At 42.7% G+C, this 20,280-nt stretch overlaps 1 protein-coding gene across 6 annotated transcripts in view; it reads right to left on the bottom strand.

Annotated features, from left to right (window-relative positions):
- The window catches only part of LOC101736716 (DDT domain-containing protein DDB_G0282237), a 34,117-nt gene extending 14,071 nt beyond the window's left edge, over positions 1-20,046 (bottom strand). For 2 of the 6 annotated variants that reach the window (XM_038012008.2, XM_062669289.1), the window contains exon 1: positions 19,798-20,013. The gene's annotated coding sequence lies outside the window, so the exon portion shown is untranslated. Of the gene's footprint in view, positions 1-19,632; positions 19,744-19,797 lie in introns of those variants that run through there. The other 4 variants (XM_062669291.1, XM_062669288.1, XM_062669290.1 and 1 more) reach the window with 4 other exon arrangements.
- Positions 20,047-20,280: the final 234 nt, after the last annotated feature.

Genomic DNA, 20,280 nt, shown 5'->3' with positions numbered 1-20,280 from the left:
GGATGAGACGAAGTCTCTGAGGCGTTTGTAGAGCAGACGCTCATACAGTTTGCCTAGAGACATGAGGAGGCTAATCGGGCGGTAGCTCGTCGGATGATTTTTTGGTTTACCGGGTTTATGTATGCCGATAACGTCCGCTTCTTTCCACACCGCGGGAAAGATACAGTTCGCCATAGCGGCATTGAAAATAGATGCCAACATCACGATGAGTTGGACGGGTAGAAGTTTAATAACGCGGTTGGATATACCGTCGGAACCGGGAGCCTTGCGAGGACGTAGGTCTTTGATCAAGTCTTTAACTTCCATCGGGGTGACGGGTGGTAACGCATCAGAGGGTGGCAAGGAGGCTCTGCGTTCTACCTCACTGTCTACTAATTCTACATGAACAGGGTCCACGGATTGAGTGCTGGGCGTGCACTGGGTTTGCAATGTATCGGCCAGCAGCTCTGCTTTTTCGTCATCATCGAACGCCGCGAGTCGGCCTGAGGGGCCTACGAGGGGGGGCATAGTTACTACCGTATCCGATTTGAGAGTACGAGCTAAGCGGTAGTAAGACCTTTGAGAGGGCGCGAGTCCTTCTAAGAAATCAGACCATCTGGCATCTCGGACTTCGGTGATGCGAGAAATTAAATCTCTAAAATACTTTGATGTACTATGGAAAGTATCCACGATATTGTAACGTGACTTGTATTGTGCTTACTTTGAATCAAAGGCGCCTGTGGAATAGCAAGAACACAAAGCTTTTATCGGAAAGTTGGATGGAAGTTTGATGTTGTTATTGGAATTACTATTTTACAGAGATTTGGCTTAGATGAGAACATCAGCAAGCAGTTCCGAGTGTCGACAATAGCTTCGAAGAGGCTGGTTAACATGTCGAGACAGACGCGGAATATACTTGCTGTTACCATTGTACCGTTTGTTTGATCTAATTTATCTGTCTGTTTTGATTTCAAATAATATTTTTGAGTTTTTTAATAAAATTCAACGTCGTTGCTAAATATTAAACAAAAAATGTGCCATATTTCTTGAGTACCGTGATAGAGTCCGGCGGACAGTCCGGCGGACAGTCCGGCGGCATTCACTCAACTGTCCAATAATTTACTTAATAAATTTAGATGTCGCAATTAATTTCGCAAAGCAACAAGTGCAGAGTGTCAGAGAACGAATCGGCGTAACCTCGGCGTGAGGCCAACGTTTGCCAAATCAAATGCAATCTCTCTATGTACGTTTGGCAAGCTGGCTTCCTTTGCGAACGAACGAACGGACGGACGGACGGACGGACGTTCAACTGGATCGATCTCACTTGTTATTAATAACATAATAACTGGATTAAACACTTAACTGCGGTTGTACGGCATTAATTGCTAACGATAATTGCGTTGCAGCTTTTATATTTCGTATTCCGGAAGTTATAAATTTTCCAAATATTGGTAACCATATTATTATGGTAGTAGTAGCAATAGTATAATTAAAATTACGTTCAGTGTGCTGACATCTTAGCAGTATTGAAATAACGATTACCTTGCCTTGTGAATAAAAGCATACGACTTCTTTGGTTCAGATACAAAAAGGGTGGTAATCGCTCCCCGATGGCCCACCTGGCGCTGGTAGACGCGCCATCTCAGTATCAAGCTCACGTCAGTGATCGGTTGTTGAGCACTGTCGTAGGCTTAGAGCAACTGTTACTGCCAAGGCTCTGTGCTGTTAGAGAACTGTAAAGCATCCGAGGTGCAGCTGTTGTCGCGCGACACTAAACCGAAACCCAAAAGTCGTTGTAATTATCTGTAGCGCTCGGGAACACCGACGGCCCGGGAGTGCGACTACTACTACAACTAAACGTGACAAATGAAACAAAATAACAACAATCTACCGCAATCTAAATATCCGACATGTTCACTGTCACGTGTCTGCATGTGTATGTAGTGTGGTCGACCGACCCACCAGCTTTAAGTGGTCGCGGCGTAAAGGATCAGACGCCCGGGGTCCTGGTATCCACCGTTGCGACTAGCATTTGCCCGCGCTCACATCCCGCAGGCGAGAGCTAATCAATCATTTTAATGCCATATGTACTCAACAGATGCACACACACACAGACACACACACATACGTACACATGGCACTGAGCTTGCCGAGGGACGTTTACATAATAATATTATAAGTTCTGTCTCAGCGTCAAATCAAAATGATTTAATAAATAAAAAATGAATTTCTCAATTTCTTTTGTACACAATTGTATATTTTACGAGGACATGACCTCACATGACTTCGGATACAATACATTCAAATTAAACACCCGTGTTCAACCATATTTAAATAAGACCTTTGAACTGTTTGTCATCCTCAGAGAATCACGTTTATGTTTGCTTCACAATAGTGACTCGTACAAACGACATTCTCAAAGAGATTTTCTTCTATTGAGGTACACGTAGGATACACCTCAACAGTCATCATGTGACCCGAGAGAGCCAGTGCTTCTAGCGTCCTGAATTATTGGTAAACGCCAACAAGTCTTGAGCGTCCGTGAACACATGTCACGTCGAGGACACGTGTCTAACAGAGCGTGTGCCCCGTACCATAATCGCTCTCAGCCTCAGACGTATGATATGATTTAAATACAAATTATTTACAAATGGCTTCCTTGGTGTTTGGGGAGTAGTTCGCGGTCACAAACTGACATCCTTCATGTAAAGAAGTTGGAATTTACGGTGATCAGGGGCAGTCACGTTGCATCTACGACTTCGGGTAACCACTTCACAATAGGTCATTTACCTATTTACCCATCAACTCAATAGATTAATATATTAAAATATAATATAACTAGCTGACCCGGCAAACGTTGTTTTGCCATATATAAGATTTCTAGGGAATTTCTAGTGTAGAAAAAAATAAATAACAAAACCTCATTCAACCACATAATGCCTCACTATAACAAAAAATTTTTTTTTTTCAAAATATAAAAAAAAGTGTTAGTGGTGGACAAACCTTATCACTTAGGGGTATGAAAAATAGATAGTAGCTGATTCTCAGACATGACATCAGAACATGCATATAAAATTTCATAAAAATCTGTCAAACTGTTCCAGAGGAGTATGGTAATTAACATTGGTAACTAACAGGTATTAACATGAGAGTTGCACAGAAAAATTAAAATAATAGGTATATAGTCACTGCTACGATTGATACACAAATAAAACCAAAAAAACATGGCTGAAAATGTATAGTGACTAAGACAGGAGACTGGCTTCGTCCTCATCCCTACTACGTGATGTTTGCTGGATGAGTGGTGACACCTGGCGGGGATAGCTGATCGATTGATAGTTGATCAGTAGTCGACCGGCGAGGGCGGGAGATCAAATTAAATTAAAAAAAAATCATAATTAAAGGAACTTGAAATTATAAACTCTGAATAAGAATTTATTGTACTATAATTATAATATTTGATTGCCATCTTGCAACCTTATTGCGGATCTGTGCATAGAATAAAAAAAATAAAAATCTGGATGGAAAAATAGGGGTTGATCGTATAAGAGTGAAAATTGAGAGTAATATGATTTTTTTATTTTAAGTCATGACAAAATAAATAAATAACTCTTGCCAAAAAAATAAAGTTTATAATAAAAAATAAAAAATAGGGGTTAATCATAGAGGGATGAAAAATTGAGAGTAACGTCAGATTTTTTATTTTAATTCATGACAAAATAAAAATGGAAATATTGCCAAAAAAATTAAAGTTCATAATTTTCAAATAAAAAATAGGGGTCGATCGTAGAGGGGTGAAAATTTCAGATTAATACGATTTTTTAAATTCTAAGTCACGACAAAATAAAAACAAAATTCTTGCAAAAAAGAATTAAAGTTTTTAATTAACAAATAAAAAAATAAGGGTTGATCGTAGAGAGATGAAAATTTAGGGTTGTATGTATTTTTGTATGTTGTATCATAAAAAAATACAAACAAAAATTTTTGTCTAAAAAATAAAAAATAAAATTTAGGGGTGGACCACCCTTAACATTTAGGGGGATGAAAAATAGATGTTGTTTGATTCTCCACCCTGGCCGATATACACGCTAAGATTCACGAAAATAGATCGAGCCGTTTCGGAGGAGTTCAATCATGCACACCGTGACACGAGAATTTTATATATTAGATAACATTAACAATATTAATAGAGACATGAAAGTGTCACGTAATTCTCTCCGGTGTAGTTCGGTACCGCTTGGAAGAGACTACGACTACAAAGAAACGAACTTTATAAAATAAAATGGAGGATAAATTGAATCAGATTATTGCATTTGATTAGTGAGGATACTAAACACATATGAATGTGTCGTCACTGTCACTGTCACTGTCCGTGCAGGACTCGCTGATCAAAACAGTGTTCCGCTATATGTAGCACACACTACACGGACCACATGGACCACACGCTGTAGCGAAGCTGCGACTTTGGAATCCTCGTGTTGAAATAAAATTTATAAAAACAGTCTTATTTTATCTTATGATGCGTTTATTTCTTAATGGCTGTACGTGAATTTGAACAGAGAGAAACAAGAAGCACACTCGGAAGGATTGTGCCACTCCGCATGATGCAACGGCGCACGCGAACGAGAAACGTACAAAGTATCTCCAACGAAGACATAACATTTAAAATAATTACAAAGTGACCACACTCATAACATTAGGAATGTAAGATCCGCGCATTGTCCGCGTGTTGCTTGCACATTGTTCGCACATTGTCAACACCGCTAGGTGCTCATCTGCGTACAGTTCCGCGTCTTATGACACGCACGCTGCGAGCCCGGCCAGGCACTACAACTAGTTACACGTGCACTCTTATTGGCTCTCTAAAAAAATATGTAATACTAAAATTTCTCCAATCTAGATTTTAATTAGAGTAGATTCGAGACCCGGTAATATATAAGTTTCCAAAACGACCACGGAACAAGCAACCAACGGGCAGCCCTCTGTAGGCCCTCGTAGCGTAGCGTAGTGGCGTAGTGTCGTAGTGTCTGGGCGCCGAGCACCACCCGCCGTGTGAGGCAGCTCTATGACACTACGTAGCGGCTGTCCCGAGCCGACCCACCGCGTACGTATACGGGCGCTGAGTAGGAAATAATAAGGACTACAGTAACTTTACTTTCAGTAAAATTATATCGGTAGGTATATGGGGCAGCAGTTTCATAATTTTTAAACAAAAACCCAACATAATGAATGGATCGCGCGATTAGACACTCGCAGAACGTGCGGAATGCGCGAGCGGCTTATGTGCATTGTGTCGCAACCAATGCGCGCAATTTACGACAACGTGTCGCAACCTTACGTGTCGAACACTACTTGGACTCAGTTTTCGGAAGAACGTCGTTTACGAAACAGAAACATAATGAAGATCGCGCGATGAACCCATTTGGACCCATTATATCTCCATCAACGAGATTTTCGATTAGGATACGAATCCGAAATAAAACATAAGAACCTAAACTCGAAAGTAATCGCCGATCGGAGTCTGTGCTAATGTCTACTTGTGTTTTGACGAAATTCAATACCAACTCTTATTATAGAGGCAACTAACTAGTTCCCTTACGAAACTGCACGGTAACGATTCGTTGCATAGGTTTGTACATATTCAAACAGTATTACTGCATTATGTGCACGGGGTGAGGCGCGGGGGGGAGAGGGGCGAGCGGGAACAGAGCATGCGAATACTGGAGATCAACAATCTTTAACTGAAATCTTACTTTGAGAATATCAAAGGCGTTGAATGCGGGACTTCATTTATAAGGAAATCAAACACAGAAAGCGAAATATAAATAAAACGGCTCTTTGCCATTTTATGACCGGACTCATTACTGTGACTAAATTAACAACGCATGTAATTATACGGCTTCACATGTGAAAAATAATAAAACAAACACAATAGCATTCTAGTTGTGGGAATGTGTTGTGTTACAATGTACTACAAATCGTATCGAATTATCTCATGATTAAGATTACGAGTGTTCGCGTTTATTGAGTTTATGATCTGTTTGTTTGCCGACGCTTGACGTTAGGGCTGTCACACGCCATACGTTAAACGTGTTTGTTTAGAAACGGTCACTTTCGACCGTTTGCTTGATTCCGGGATATATTCACCAGAATTGAGTGTTGATTTGGCAACCATGGACATGCGAGGTTGTGTTATAGCAAGTGGCCCACACAACGAGCAACCTCCGGCGAGGGAGTGGGCGAGCAAGTGTCGCAGCGCGGCGAGGGGAACGGGCGTGAGCATTTGTGTCAGAAACTAGTTGTATACGTGACCGCGCTCGTAAACATTAACCTCCTTTATGAGCACACCGACATTTAACTGTCTTTCAAATACCTGTTGGCCTAAAAGCAAATAAAAGCTTACCATGAAAACCTAAATAAATGAAATAGTTCAGTAAGTTTATTGGAACTAGTATGTCTACAACTCCGCACGAATACTCGTATTAGTAACATGGCAGTAGAAATCTTTGCATTGCCTTCTAAGTTAGGTAAGGTACGGGTGACTTCGATTGTGAGTCGTCACCATTTTTGTTTAGTTTTATTGCTTAGATGGATGGACGATCTCACAGCGCACCTGGTATTAAATGGTTGCCGGAGCCCATAGACATCTACAACGTAAATGCGCCACCGACCTTGAGATATAAGTTCTAAGGTCTCAGTATAGTTATAACGGCTGCCCCACACCTCAAACCGAAACGCATTACTGCTTCACGACAGAAATAGGCGAGGTGGTGGTACCCACCCTCGCGGACTCACAAGAGGTCCTACCACCAGTAAGTATATATATATATTATTATACCTTGATTGTGAAGGTTGCTCGCTCAACACACAACGAGTGTTACTTAGGTCAATCAATATCTGTCTGCGGAGTAGTCACACAGTAACATTTACCCTCTACACTAGAAGATTGTTAGAAGCGGAGAGCCACCAGTCGTCACGGCTGTAGCTGATCTAGTTGCTTGTGCCGGATTGCGTCTGGTAGTCGATAGCACTGCAGTATTAGTGCACAACATAGAACTTTCAAACAAAAGACATCAACGCGTTACACACTATACTCTTGTACCCAGTATCTTACGTAATCAAAGCCCACCTATTGAGTTATGTGTTTACATTTAAGTGTTTTTCTTAGTCGCATTGCTAATGACATTAATATTGAAGTACCATCTCAAAATAGTACACACGTAGTCTGAAATGTCACTGTTTTATGAACTCTATTTGAAATTTTCTGTTTATTTCAAATATCTACTTTCATATAAAATATAAGATGAAGTGAAGTGTATCGGTGTCACGACCCCAAACCGCAGGTTTCATGGCCACAGCTGCATTTATTCGCAAAATTCATGGCCACAAGTAATTTTTAATACGACCTTTATTTAACAATTAAATTTTTGGGACATTTCAAAAGAACTGCTTATTATTTGAAATATCACTCAGACATGACATACATTTTTTGACAAAAAATAATAAACATAAGCAATCTCAGATAGTTTGTTTTAAAATATCGAGTTCCCTCCTAGAGAGAGGTTTACAACTCTCCTCGCAGAGATCAGTACAGAGAGTGAGTGTAGATGCGACCAGGTGACACACGGACACATCGTCCTCTTCTACTAAATGCCTTACATACATTATGGCGCCGACTCTCGCGAGCCCTTAGTGGGTCATCGGAAGTCGCCCAGGTCCGGCTGACCTCAAGCACACAATGGACGTGTCGGTCTCGGGTGTCGCACAGTGGCACGTGTCCCGACGAGGGGGGACCGGGGCTCTCCCTCGCACCCTCACTACCCCTACACAACACAACAGGTCGTTATTGTTATTTTTAGGGAACTCGTGTCCTAGTTTGTAGTGACACATGTCAAGAGAAATAAAGCTACGTACTTATGTACATACATATGTATGTTGTGGTTTGAATATCTGATGAAGTGAGAGTGAATGCGCGGCGCGTGCGTTGTGACGTCACGACAGCGCGCTCCGAGCGGCCCGGCCATCGAGAGGGAGAGTGCTCACGACCTGCACTACTCCGATATTATATAAGGAGCCGCGAGAACTACTTCACGAGGAAGAAAGGAATATCATAGGATCAGTGAGGCAAGAACAAGATATTTATAACAGGTTGCCGGTTCAAGCGTGAACACCTGTGAACATACTTCACGCTAACTATAAATACTATTGATTGTAAAAACTGCAAGCAACGAGCTAACTAGCACGTGCCCGACTCCGAACCGCGTTTGCTCGCAAGTGATCCACCGCCACTGAGCCAACAAAACAGTTTTGCTATCGAGAGTTTTAAATTGACAACAATGCACTTTGTGGTCATTGTTTCATAACTGAACCAGCATCTGGTTTAATAAAAGTGATAATAAACTTTGTGTTGAGTCATTCTGTGATATGAAACATAATTGTTATAGTCTGTGGAATTGTAATGTAAATGCGTTTTTTTAAAGTAATAGCGTTATTTAATAAAGAGGTTTGTATTTCATTAGATCTGTGCGAGCGGCATCGAGTGTGACGTCACGCGTGCCGCTCCCGCCCCCCACCCCCCGCCCCCCCGCTTGCGTATCGATGTCAGTGTGCTAGAGCGGCGACTACTTGCACTTTCTATCGGCGAACACACCGACACACACAGACACACACACCGACACTGGCTCGCAACGCGCCCTCTTACCACACTCTTATATAGATATTGAACTCACTCTTAGATATTGAACGATATTAAAGAAATTATTTATTGTATGCGAGTTGGATGTAGGACAAGTAGTGCTTAATTGTTTTTTGTGCGCAGCTACAAGAAACTAAGCTCATTAGCACCCCCAGCCCCCAGTGCTTCGTTCAAAGAAAAAGCATTATCTGAGTTGAACTTCACGGGCGCCGCCAGCTCCCTCCGCGCACCCTCTCGAAAACAATAGACATGATGCTATTAGCACTTTAAATCATGCACAGGATCGATTTGAAAAATCCAACAGACTACCCACGAATTCGCGTGAATGCTAGATTATCAAAAAGGCTTTATCTCTGTCGTAGAGAATTACTGAACTAATTTAAATTAGTAATGTTCAAAGTAATCACCCCCGAACGTGGTAAGTGGTGAGCGGTAAGTATGTCGCGTGTTGTAATCGTTTCGCTCCAACGACTCTATGTCATTCTCGGCGCCGACTTTGCCGCAACCCGGATAATGTGAAAGTCTTATCATCACTTATAATATTAGTTAACAAATAATTCTCAGTAAAGCCTTTTTCGGCTTTGGTTAACAAGTACACGCAGGACCATGATCACATATAACTCTAACTAATATTATTTTAAGAAGTGAGCTCGAGTCTCCGCGCAGCCGGGACACGGCGGGCGCCACGGTGCAAAGCCGGCTGTAATTGCCCAGAGTTATCATTTCGTATTTTATAGTAAATAATTACGAAACAACTACGGTCAATTGTCTAAAAACAACGGACTTAGAAAACTACTTGATTGCAATACGTTAAACACACAGAAGGCCGACATTTTTATGGCAAACAATTATAAATTAGTACAAAAACGTTCCGATTGCGAACAGCTCGGAGCGCAGGAAACTGAATATTATAACACGAACAAGCGAGCGCGTTATGTAAATGAGGGGGGTGCGCGGGGGGGTGCGCGGGGGGTGCGGGGAGCTGCCCGCTGTCGTAACGTTGTAACGTTAACTGTTCTCGCTAACCGGTTCCCTTTCAGATCGCGCCGATATGTATGTAAGTGTCGCATTCAATTCCACTCAAATATTTATGTAATCGCGGTTATTTACTTATTTGTTAAATTTGACGAAACTGTAGCGGAAGCCTTCACAGACTTAGAAGAGAACCAGTAATAATGTCGAGTCGCGCTGACGGCATCTACCGGACAAGTCCGCACTCACACGAGCTCCCAACAAGAACGTTCGGACCCGCGCCGGTGCGAGCGGCGTCGCGCGCTCTGCTGAAGATATTCTCTTCGTAGTTCGCGTGTACGAAATGACAACTGTCACCGCGGCGCATTCGCATTGTTGAAATGCTGTGGAGGAACTGTAGAGTACGCACATAGCGCGTAGTAAACAGAAGTCGGTCTCAAGGTCATGTCCCGTGAGGTCTGAGGGTGCGAGCTCCACTGGCCTGCTGCTGCTCCCTTTGTGCGCTCTTGTTAGAAACCCTCAGGTCTCTTTACTCATATTTGAATTGTATTCATTACTTGTGACGTAATACTTAATGGTTTGTCATTTCATAGATTTCATTACATGTAGTACGATCGGAGTAAAACTTTGCCTCTTTCTTTTACTTTGACATTTTCCGGTGTGATTTTTAATCAACTTGACTGCGTTGCTCATCCCTGCTCGTCACATGTGAAGTGTCCATGGGACCTACAGACGTCACAGTACAGATTCCGCTTACGGGATCGAAAACATTTTTCCCAAGTTCCAAACAGGCACACTTGACTACTTTGTACCAGAAATAGACCGTAGGGTGCGTATTGCGGAAGATGCGAAGTTCCGTGCGGGATCACAATCCGTCCCGCCTGCTGTTTCAGCAAAAGCAACTAGTTAGTAGGCGGCGGCCGTGACGCGCGTCGCTCGTGAGGCCGTCCGCACACGTGACCCTGTACACGGTCCATGGGGGTTCGATGTCACTTGATTATATACCTTGTGCTACTACATTTTAAGTCCAGTTTTACATTTCCGACTTCACGCGTGGTTGATGAATATGTTTTTGCCTTTAAACTTAATTTCCTGGTTAATATTCGGAGTTGTATAAATGTTATTAGCGTGAATGTACTATTGTTGCCTTATTAAGATGTATCAAGTAGTCGTCGAGTCCTGAGTGTGAGGTGGACAGACGGAGTACTGTTTGTTGAAATGCCGAGAGCGGCCAGGGCGGGCTGCGTCCGAAATTCTATCAAAACTGCTTTTATCCAAGTTTGGTTTTACAAAATGTTTTTATAATAGAGTTTTATTGTGCCTTATCGTGGCAATAATTGTTTTTTGCTTTGATTCCTACTACTATCCACCTTGCGGTCTATGTTTCACTTGTATAGCAATGGGGCCAATAATATTTATGTTAGTATGATTTTTACTACCCGACGCGGTTCATTCTTCGTGACCACGAGTTTCGGGTTGGAAGCCTGCAGGATCTGAATTTGGATGGTACCTATCCGACCATTGAACTGCAATACCGACGCCACGGGTGCGCGACAACATCGCGGACGTCTCGCCTGTTGTGTCACACACGTCAACAATGCTATTCTACAAATATATTCGTTCCAAACACGTAAAACGGCATGAACACGCTGTCGTTATGTCATCGGATATAATGCTAAGTGAAAGTGTAAGCATTATTCGATCGGGCTGATGTGTGCGAATGTAACACGCGAGAGTGTGTCACCCGGTGACCGGTGACCGGTGACCGCCGGGTGCCGAGCGCCGAGCGTGAGACCACTCCCTTATACGACCGTTTACCACAGATTGCTTTGGAATGTATAATGTTTGCGATGTATCCGATTAGCGTCAGAAGGGTGATGTCGCGAGTATTTTAAAGATTTATAAATCAATCAGCTCCAGTAGTGCTGGTAGTACTAGCATTAGTTAAAACTATTTTTGAAAAATTTTTAGTGCTCAAGACTCCTACAGTTTACTTGCACAATTGAATATTACCGATTATTACACAATACTTTTATTGTTATATTGTCAGGGCGCTTTGCGTAGCGCATGCAGCTTTTTATTTTGCAATCAATATTTAATCGAAATATTTTATTTATTTGGAACGATTGCACGGCAATAATAAATATCATACCGCGGCTTCTCAGAATGGACACATAATTTATTTGCCAATATATATTCGTTACGGACCGAAATTGGTCATCACATTAACACAGTGTACACACCTCAGCAGGTCAACTCTTGTTTAAAGCACACTTTCATAAAGCGCCCAACATTATGCTGTAACGTGTTTACGCAACTGAATCTATTCCACGCATTCATATCAAACGTTAAGGCGCAGTCGACCTACTCAATGATCAGTTCTCTGTGTCGCAATTGTATGTCGAATGAGAAATAATATTCATATTATAACATTTATGAAAGTTAACACTACTATGCATGTTACATGTGTGTAATTATCGATACTGCATATTATGGTTCTGATTTTTAGTAAGTTTTGCTTGTTTCTGTACATAGCTATGTAGATCTGAACCTACTATATGCTATATAATAATTATAAATGCAAAAGTGAGTTTGATTGTTTCGCTTTCACTTCTTAATTACTTAATCGATTGTCATTAAATTTTGCAAATTGTTAGGGGTGCAGCAAAGCACATGCCTTGAGATGCTTTTATAAAAAAAGTAATATAATAGGAATTGGAAGGAATATAATATAAATATTTACAGGCGAAGTCGCGTGTAGTAACTACGGCATATTTAAACATGTAGTACAACAAATACTCGCCCGAGCTGGAACAGCAGGAATATTCCCTCAGGCTACTAGCAATTAGGTACGGAAAAAGTAAACAGTATATTTATTTAGCAGTCCGATGTAGTAGAGAGTTCTGAAATATTTTATTTCCTACAAGTTAGGTTATTTGATAAAATAAAAATATGTTCCTAGAGACGGACGCGCAGGTGGACCCTTGACGCGGATATTAATAGATAAGTTAGTAGACTTCCGCTGGTGATAACGGTCCACCGAAAGGTCTTGCAGAGAGGCAGAGTTAGCGCTAGTGAAGTCAACTAATTTGATAGAATTCGAGGGCACGACGTGCTCTCAACTATCGCAAAGTTCCAGAATGGAGTTAATTCTAACGTCACCTACCTGATGATCGAACATGGGTCTGTCTCAAGTCTGAAAGTGCATTTGCGACTCAAGTACCAGTAGTGAGCGTGCACTCGAGGGACGGAGACGACCGCCCGGCCGCCGCCGCCGGCGACACTGACACGGCGCAAGTTCACGGTCGAGCCGAGCCCGCAACCACATGTTATTGTGCTCTCTGAGCTCGACCGTCAGACTGTCTCACAAACAATACATTGTGCTTTGCGCTTCGACAATAGAGCTCATTTTAGAAAGTTATTTAGGCATTCGCGTGGGCCACTAGGGTCAAGGATGAATAATGTGCGCGGTGGAAATGAATTGTGTGATTCGCGAAATTATATCAAGACTACGATAGGCTGAGGACCTGAGCTGGAGCCCGGGGTCCGCGGCGGGGTTCTATCGTCCGGTACAGAACACTTCTACGTTTAGAGAAAGTAATTTGACAATAGTGAATTGTTCAATGGCTGGCCGTTGTTCTGCCCGCTGCGGTCGAGTGTGTCACGCGATTAGGAAATAAATCAGCAATAATTGTCCGCTTTATCGAAATCAATTTATAAAGCCTTCGTTTTATGTCCCCACGCGCGTTCAATTCAATTATAATATGAAAACCGTAATATGTTGCAATAAATTGCTTAAGATCGGAAGTAACGTACTCCACTACGCTACACGTAACCTTGATGGTTACTGTTCGATTGCTGTTCACCGTCGGCGCAACACTTGCCACCACTCGACTACATTTAGACTTGCCATAAAAACCTTACAAAGGAAACATAGTTTTTTCCCATATTTTTTTCTATCACATGTAATAATGATACCTGCAGAAAGGGTTCCTCCTTCCGTGCCTCATGTTCCTCAGTGCTCAGGGTCGTGACCCTTACGGAGCACTTTTGTTAGGACTGTGTTAGGCAGAGAGGGTCAGTTTATGTTATTTTGTACAAGTACGTGCTTTAAAAAAGCCGAACCGACGTTATCTGCGTTGGATAGTATTAAGCAATCCTTTGAACACTGTAGCCGGCTATCCATCGTAATACACACCGTCACCACAGAGGATACTAGCCATTCCCAACGCTACAGAATGTTCTAGGAACTTGAAATTATCATGGCGCTCAGAGCGCAGCATGTATCATCTCTGAAGCATATCAAACGGACGAGGACCGGCGCCAGACGACGGACTGTCTTCGCTCTGGTGAAGTCGGGAAACTTTGTGTCTAGCCACGGTTGTGTGGACAGAGTCCTGTTGAAAGAACCATTCCTGGTTTTGGAACTACATTCGGATATTACAAAACTATCCAGCAAACTTTAGCGCGAAAAGTACGAAAACACAATGAAATATATGTGATAGGTTTCAAATTTAAATGCAATATTATTATTTTAGAATTACCGTAACAGTATTTTGGCCCAGCTTTGTCGTATATAGTACATCGTAGCATATAAAACTACCTTTTCCTTACAATGTGAACAATGTCGAAAGCTGTGGCTAATTATTTGTGCTTATATGTAGGTAGGTAGGTTATATTGCGCCGCACTGCCCTGCGCACACCTAACACTCCCTATTTACATAGCGACTAAAACGTAATAATAAATGATGTATTTATATGTAATTTGTATGAATCCTAATTTAAAGAAATTAAAGAAATAATGGAAATTAAAGTAGTCTGGATAGTTGAATGTTTAAAGCTGGAAATGTGACTAGCGTGTCACGGTAAGTTATTACATTACGTCTACAAGACATTAAAGTTATTGCAATGTTTTTCAATTTACTACAGTGGGTCGGCTATTTTCATATTAATTTTGTTATTGTCCTTCAATTCAAACTTAATGGTCGTATTTCCGCGTTCAAATATCACATACTGAGTTACGATATACACGGTGAAGCAATCGAATACCTAATATAACTACTTTATATTTATTTAATTAACCAGCTAGTTTAATATGAAATAATAAAGAATGTAAGGTTCTATATGCATACGAAATATGTACAAGGCCGCGCCCGCAACCTCTACGTCAATCTAATTAATTACATTTATGTTTAAGTAGCGACACGTGCTGTCACATTAACTCGATGGTCGCGGGCGGACCGGACCGGACCGGACCGGACCGGGCGGACTGTAGCGTTGCTCGGTGGAAGAGAGAGAGAGAGACGTGACCGACTACCCTGAACATTAATAATCTCAAATAGAAATGAGGAACCGAAGTTTTGCAGCGAAGCTGGTGAAGTGATGACGTGGAGGGTGTAACGCGGAGGCTGCACGCGCACTCGCTCGGTGCCGGCGTGGACCGTCGCCTTCCAACCCACTATATTAAAGAGCGCTTTAAATTCTCTTTGGCTTCCATATTGGTTATTCACATTGACGTCGCTATTGACATGTTCATCGTTCATGCCAAAGAGACTGTAGATATATATATATGTTCATAGTGGCATATGTGCAGTATGCAGTTGAGTGACGTGTCAGTGAGGTCCCGCATGCACGTGACCCCGTGCGGCCTCACGAGCGACGTGCTCTGTGCGGGAGGAGCACTCCCAGCCCCGTCTGGTCCGTGCCAGCCATGCACACAGAGACCGGCGGCGGGATTGTTTTGTTTGTTGGTTAGCACGTAGTATGCAAACAGCATTCAACTCAACTAAATACACATATTGACATTATGTCGCACTTGTTGTTTATATGTACACACGCAACGACGCGTGGACGAGCCCCAGTACCCGCGCAGGACTGAGCTTCCTGGAAGATCCCGCCTCAATGCGTACTGTATGTAATATTATAGTACTTTAAAGGGAAGCTTTTATAGATGGAGGTAATGTTATATCATTAATTCTCCAGGATCCTTATTTTTAGACGCCTTACTCTTCGGCAGCTGTTTAATAGGACGGAGACCTTTCATGACTGAGATTCTCGATAAAATCAGTCACTACGAGGTTTTGGCGCAAAGGTAAGTGTGCGCGTTTAAGTCTTTATTAGCACCGTTTGTAGCCGTGCCCCGCTTGTAAGTATTTCGTACAGCAGCGATGTCAGTACCCGGTCAGATACAGAACATGAGCCGTTAAGGAAACACTCACATTTAAAGTTGGCACGACCCCGACACACTGACATATGAAGCCGACACACTGTCGTGTGTTCTCGGCGGTGCAGGCATGCGCCGCGCCGCCCTAACCACGCTCTACTAACTGTCAGTGATGATTTGATTGAGCTGGAGCCACCCTTGTACAGTATCCGTTAATAAGTCTGCTAGTTGTATGAACATTAACTTGTTTAGTTAAACTCACACCAGAAAGTTCATATGACGCTTTATTTTCGTCAAGTTACTTGAAGTTTCGGGAAGTGCATCAAACATGATTTCCGCGTTAGTCAATGTGGCCGGTTAACTCGGGTGAGCAGAATGAGGGAGACTATGAGATGGGCGGTTGGCTCACGCGTTGGCTCAGATACTTGTGCAACTACGAGCACGGGTTCGGTCGAACGTTGACAAACATTGGACCAACGCGGACGGTTATCGAGACTTTCCCCCCGAGGTCGCGGGGTCAACGACCCGCCTGCCGAGCGCCGACCAGCTCTTGCGAAAACCTCTCAACACCACCACCGACAGCTTTGTGAACAACTCTTTATACGACTTCAACTTAAATGTATTTCAATAATTTTATTAAATACATATTTATAATTTTCACTATGAATCAGATAGTTCTCGTAGTGAAGTGATCATTTCACCACAACACATCTTTATGAACGCCTCGTGTAATTCGTATGGTTCGTTCGACCGCCCCGTCCGTGCAGCACACCCGCAACTCAACACGTTTTTGCACAAGACTTCATGGAAATGTTGATTGCATGCGTCTAGTCGGTCACAGCCGAGGGCGCCCGACCCTACTACATGTACTGCTGAAATCTACTGTCTACAAAATTTTATTTTAATTGCTAATGTACAAATAATTTCATTTACATATTACTCTGATGCAAGAAGCTACTAACTACCTCTTGCACAAATAACGCGCTTTTAACTTATTAACATAATTATTATACTTAATACAGAAATAAATTTTGTATGCTGACCACAAATTAGTGTATTTTAGGGCATGTTTATGAAAGGGTGGCACAAGTATACGATACTACAGTACCTGTTTGAATTTGAAGCCAAATAGGTTTTTGGTGAAACTATGATTTACACAATACAGAAGGAGGAGGATCTGCCGGTGTGTGATTATGCACGAGCTGCATCGCACCACAACATCTGCGTGCATTAATGAAGATCAGGCAGTGACAGTGACAGTGACAGTGACTGCACTTCAGAACCTATAAGTGATGCCGGGAAACGCGAGTATCAGTACTCGGGGGTCAACGTGGGGGCGAGCGAAGTGCACACTAACAAGTACATTCAGCTACTACTTTGTACTTTCAGAACGTGCACTCCACTTGGGACTATTCATTTGATTCAGTAGACGATAATGAAAATTTGTGATCTTGAAATAATCATGACCGATCTTGATTATGTGAGTACTGCGGCGTGTTCCACTTCATCTTAACGTGTGATGAAGTAATCTCGCGAAGGACGAGGACTTTATGGAGCCGTGACGAGGAAACAGAAACAGAACCGGGTCACGTCTAGTCTGGCCCGCGTCCGAACACGTGCATGTCCACCGTACACGGCACCTGGGTTGTTGCGAGCTCCGACGGTGCTCTGTACTGCCACATCCACAACTCAGGTACCTACGTATACTGGACAAGCCAACACTCATGAGCGGACAAACACGCTACACGTGGCTCATACAGCACGGCAGAAACATAGTGCCGGGACTCTCTTCTACAACTCACACATTCCTGTCATATCATGTCACATGTATTGTATGTGTTGCATGTGTTAATTAGCGCACGTCATACGATTCATTGAAGTTCCTGAGGTTGTCGGCGCGACGTGAATCCGGCGTTAGGTCCGAGTTTCGATCGAGGGAGGGTGCGCGGGCCCTGCATACGAAGCAGTAACAGATATGGACTGTACCTAGTATATTACAGCACAGTACGAGTACACCCGGAGCTATGTTTGGATTCATTAACTGAGAACACTACGCACGTATCAAGAAGTGAAATGATTTTAAATCATAACAGTTAGTGAGTCGATATCGACTGGAGGCTAGCGGACTGCGTGCCACCTGCGAGCGCGAACTGTCACCGACGGCCCTTCGCGTGTCCGTGGCGGCATGCGCCATGGATAGCAATGTTGACGTTTTAAGGTTTTAGTGTATCCAAAGCAGATAATCATTATTGAAAGAGATATGATTATTTTGAAGGGTAACGTCAACGATGACGTCACACTACGACACTTGTACTGAATAATTATACAAGTCAACATTCAGCCAGTAATGTTAACCGAATGTAGGTTCGCTGTTGGACACCGTCGCGCGTGATCACGCTCGGAAACTAAAGAATACGTCACTAACTAATTGAACATATCAACGTTCGCGCCCGAAGCACTCCTTCACACCCCTCCGCCTGTATTCATTTTATTAAACGGGCATTGCTGTCCGGTCCGGTATTTTATTTCCAGTATCTCAATTATGGAATTTTTTTAATAACAAGGTGTTACGGAAAATAGAATAAATATTAGTGTTTGAAAAACAATTAAGTTTATCGCTTTCATTTCTCAATGTCGTGCTGTGCATAATCTAAATTTGTCATGCTGATCAATAGTATTTCGGCTGAGTTCGGCTGATGGGGGGGGGTGAAGGGCGGCGGGGGCGGGGGCGGGGGCGGCTCGGCTCGGTGCGGTCAGGTGACAGCCTTGACCACAAGTTCAGTTCGAGATCTGTCACTTGCCGTGAACTGAATATAGAACAGCGTCAAAACTAAATGTCAAATAGAACTACATATCTTAATCGAATGGACTTTACTGAGTTTGTAGTGCTATTACGTAATGGTAGTTACGCTATATACGCTATGTCGAGAGGTGACACGATATTTGGTTTAAGCGACACTTCGCTTAATACGCGACATTTATCTTTGAAATTAAAGGTACCTTTTATTTGGTGTCAGCATCAACAGTTCGATGTTTTTAATTTGAACTTTAATTAAGTTTACATACTCCATTCAAATAGCTGAAAAAGTTTTTTTTCTTATGAAAGTTTTCCCAAATTTTAAACTTTAAATGGCTCTCTTGTAAAATTTCGAAAATGTCGCTTAAACCCAATAGCCTTGTACCCTTCGATATATACATATGTATGTATATATACTGTACTGTACTATACATAATTTGAAATGTTCAGAAATACAACAAATTAAAAGTTCAATTCAAATTCAAATTCAACGCATTCCTTTAAATGAAAATTATTGATACATATTACTATTATACTGTAGACGTTATCACTTGAAAGCAAAGTGAAATGTCCTCAGTGACTCTATCAACAAATAGGATATACCTAGTATGAACAAAGATACATTTGAGCTGTAACATAACGTGTGCGTGTGTGTGTGTGCACGTGCACGGATACGTAGCGACGGACGAAGGGAGCACACAGGAACTAAACATCTTTAAAAATACATATAATAAAAATGTACATTAGTGCACAGAGAGTGCGTTCAATAAAATATTCAGTTGTAATATTATGAGTGTGTGTATGTGCGTGTGCGTATGGGTACAGCAGATGTCACATCGGGGTCGGTAAAGGTCAAATTTTGAACAACTAAGGCGTGATTCTAATAATGTTGATAACGAACAAGCGTCTACAGGAAGCTGGTCGCTTCGTGCGTCACATGTCCCGGTCAGCACGTCATCAAACTATCGCGAATATATCGTATTATATACTTCACAGAGAATACTGAACGACAATAATTACACACACCTAGAGAGCGGACACGAGTCGAAGGCGACACTGAAGCGAACTGTATCGGCGTCGCGATTGTAGTTACGTTGTAATTAAAGTTACGCAGGAGCAGAGTTTGGCGCGCTCGTGTAGTGTCCGAGCGCCGATAGTGACATCTGCCGGTGGGTGGGCGCGGTACGTTACCGTGGAGGGCGGCAGGCACGTGGACGCGTGTGACCGTCGTGAGCGCGCTACTCGGAATGAGGCTGAGCGCGCTCGCCGCCGCCGAGTACTCGCCTCCCTCCCCGCCGCGCCGCGCCCCTCACCGCGCCCCGCACATCCTAACACTCACCCCGGATTTCCCGCGGAGTTTCCCAGCGCTGCGGCGAACTGAACTCTGCAGCCGTGCACCGAATGTGTGTCCGGTCGCCACGGGACCGAGCTATAAGTAGAGGCGACTGAACGCGACTCGACGCTACTGGACACGACTGGGCGCGAGGACTGCCCTCAGCCAATGTTTACAGTCGGAAAAACAGGGATTACGATTTATTCTGAATAATAACAAACTCATAATCATTATCATAAATTTAATGGTTTTAGCGATGAATAATATAATATTTTGGAGCAGATTGAATATACGGTGATTGTTAAAATCATAGAATTTAATTCCCAGTCTCATGTTGCTGC

This window comes from Bombyx mori, chromosome 7 (genome assembly GCF_030269925.1).
Source record: "Bombyx mori chromosome 7, ASM3026992v2".
In the NCBI taxonomy this organism is placed as follows: Eukaryota; Metazoa; Arthropoda; class Insecta; order Lepidoptera; family Bombycidae; genus Bombyx; species Bombyx mori.
Note: the sequence above shows the minus strand (reverse complement) of the source record. Positions and strands in the feature narration are given on the sequence as shown.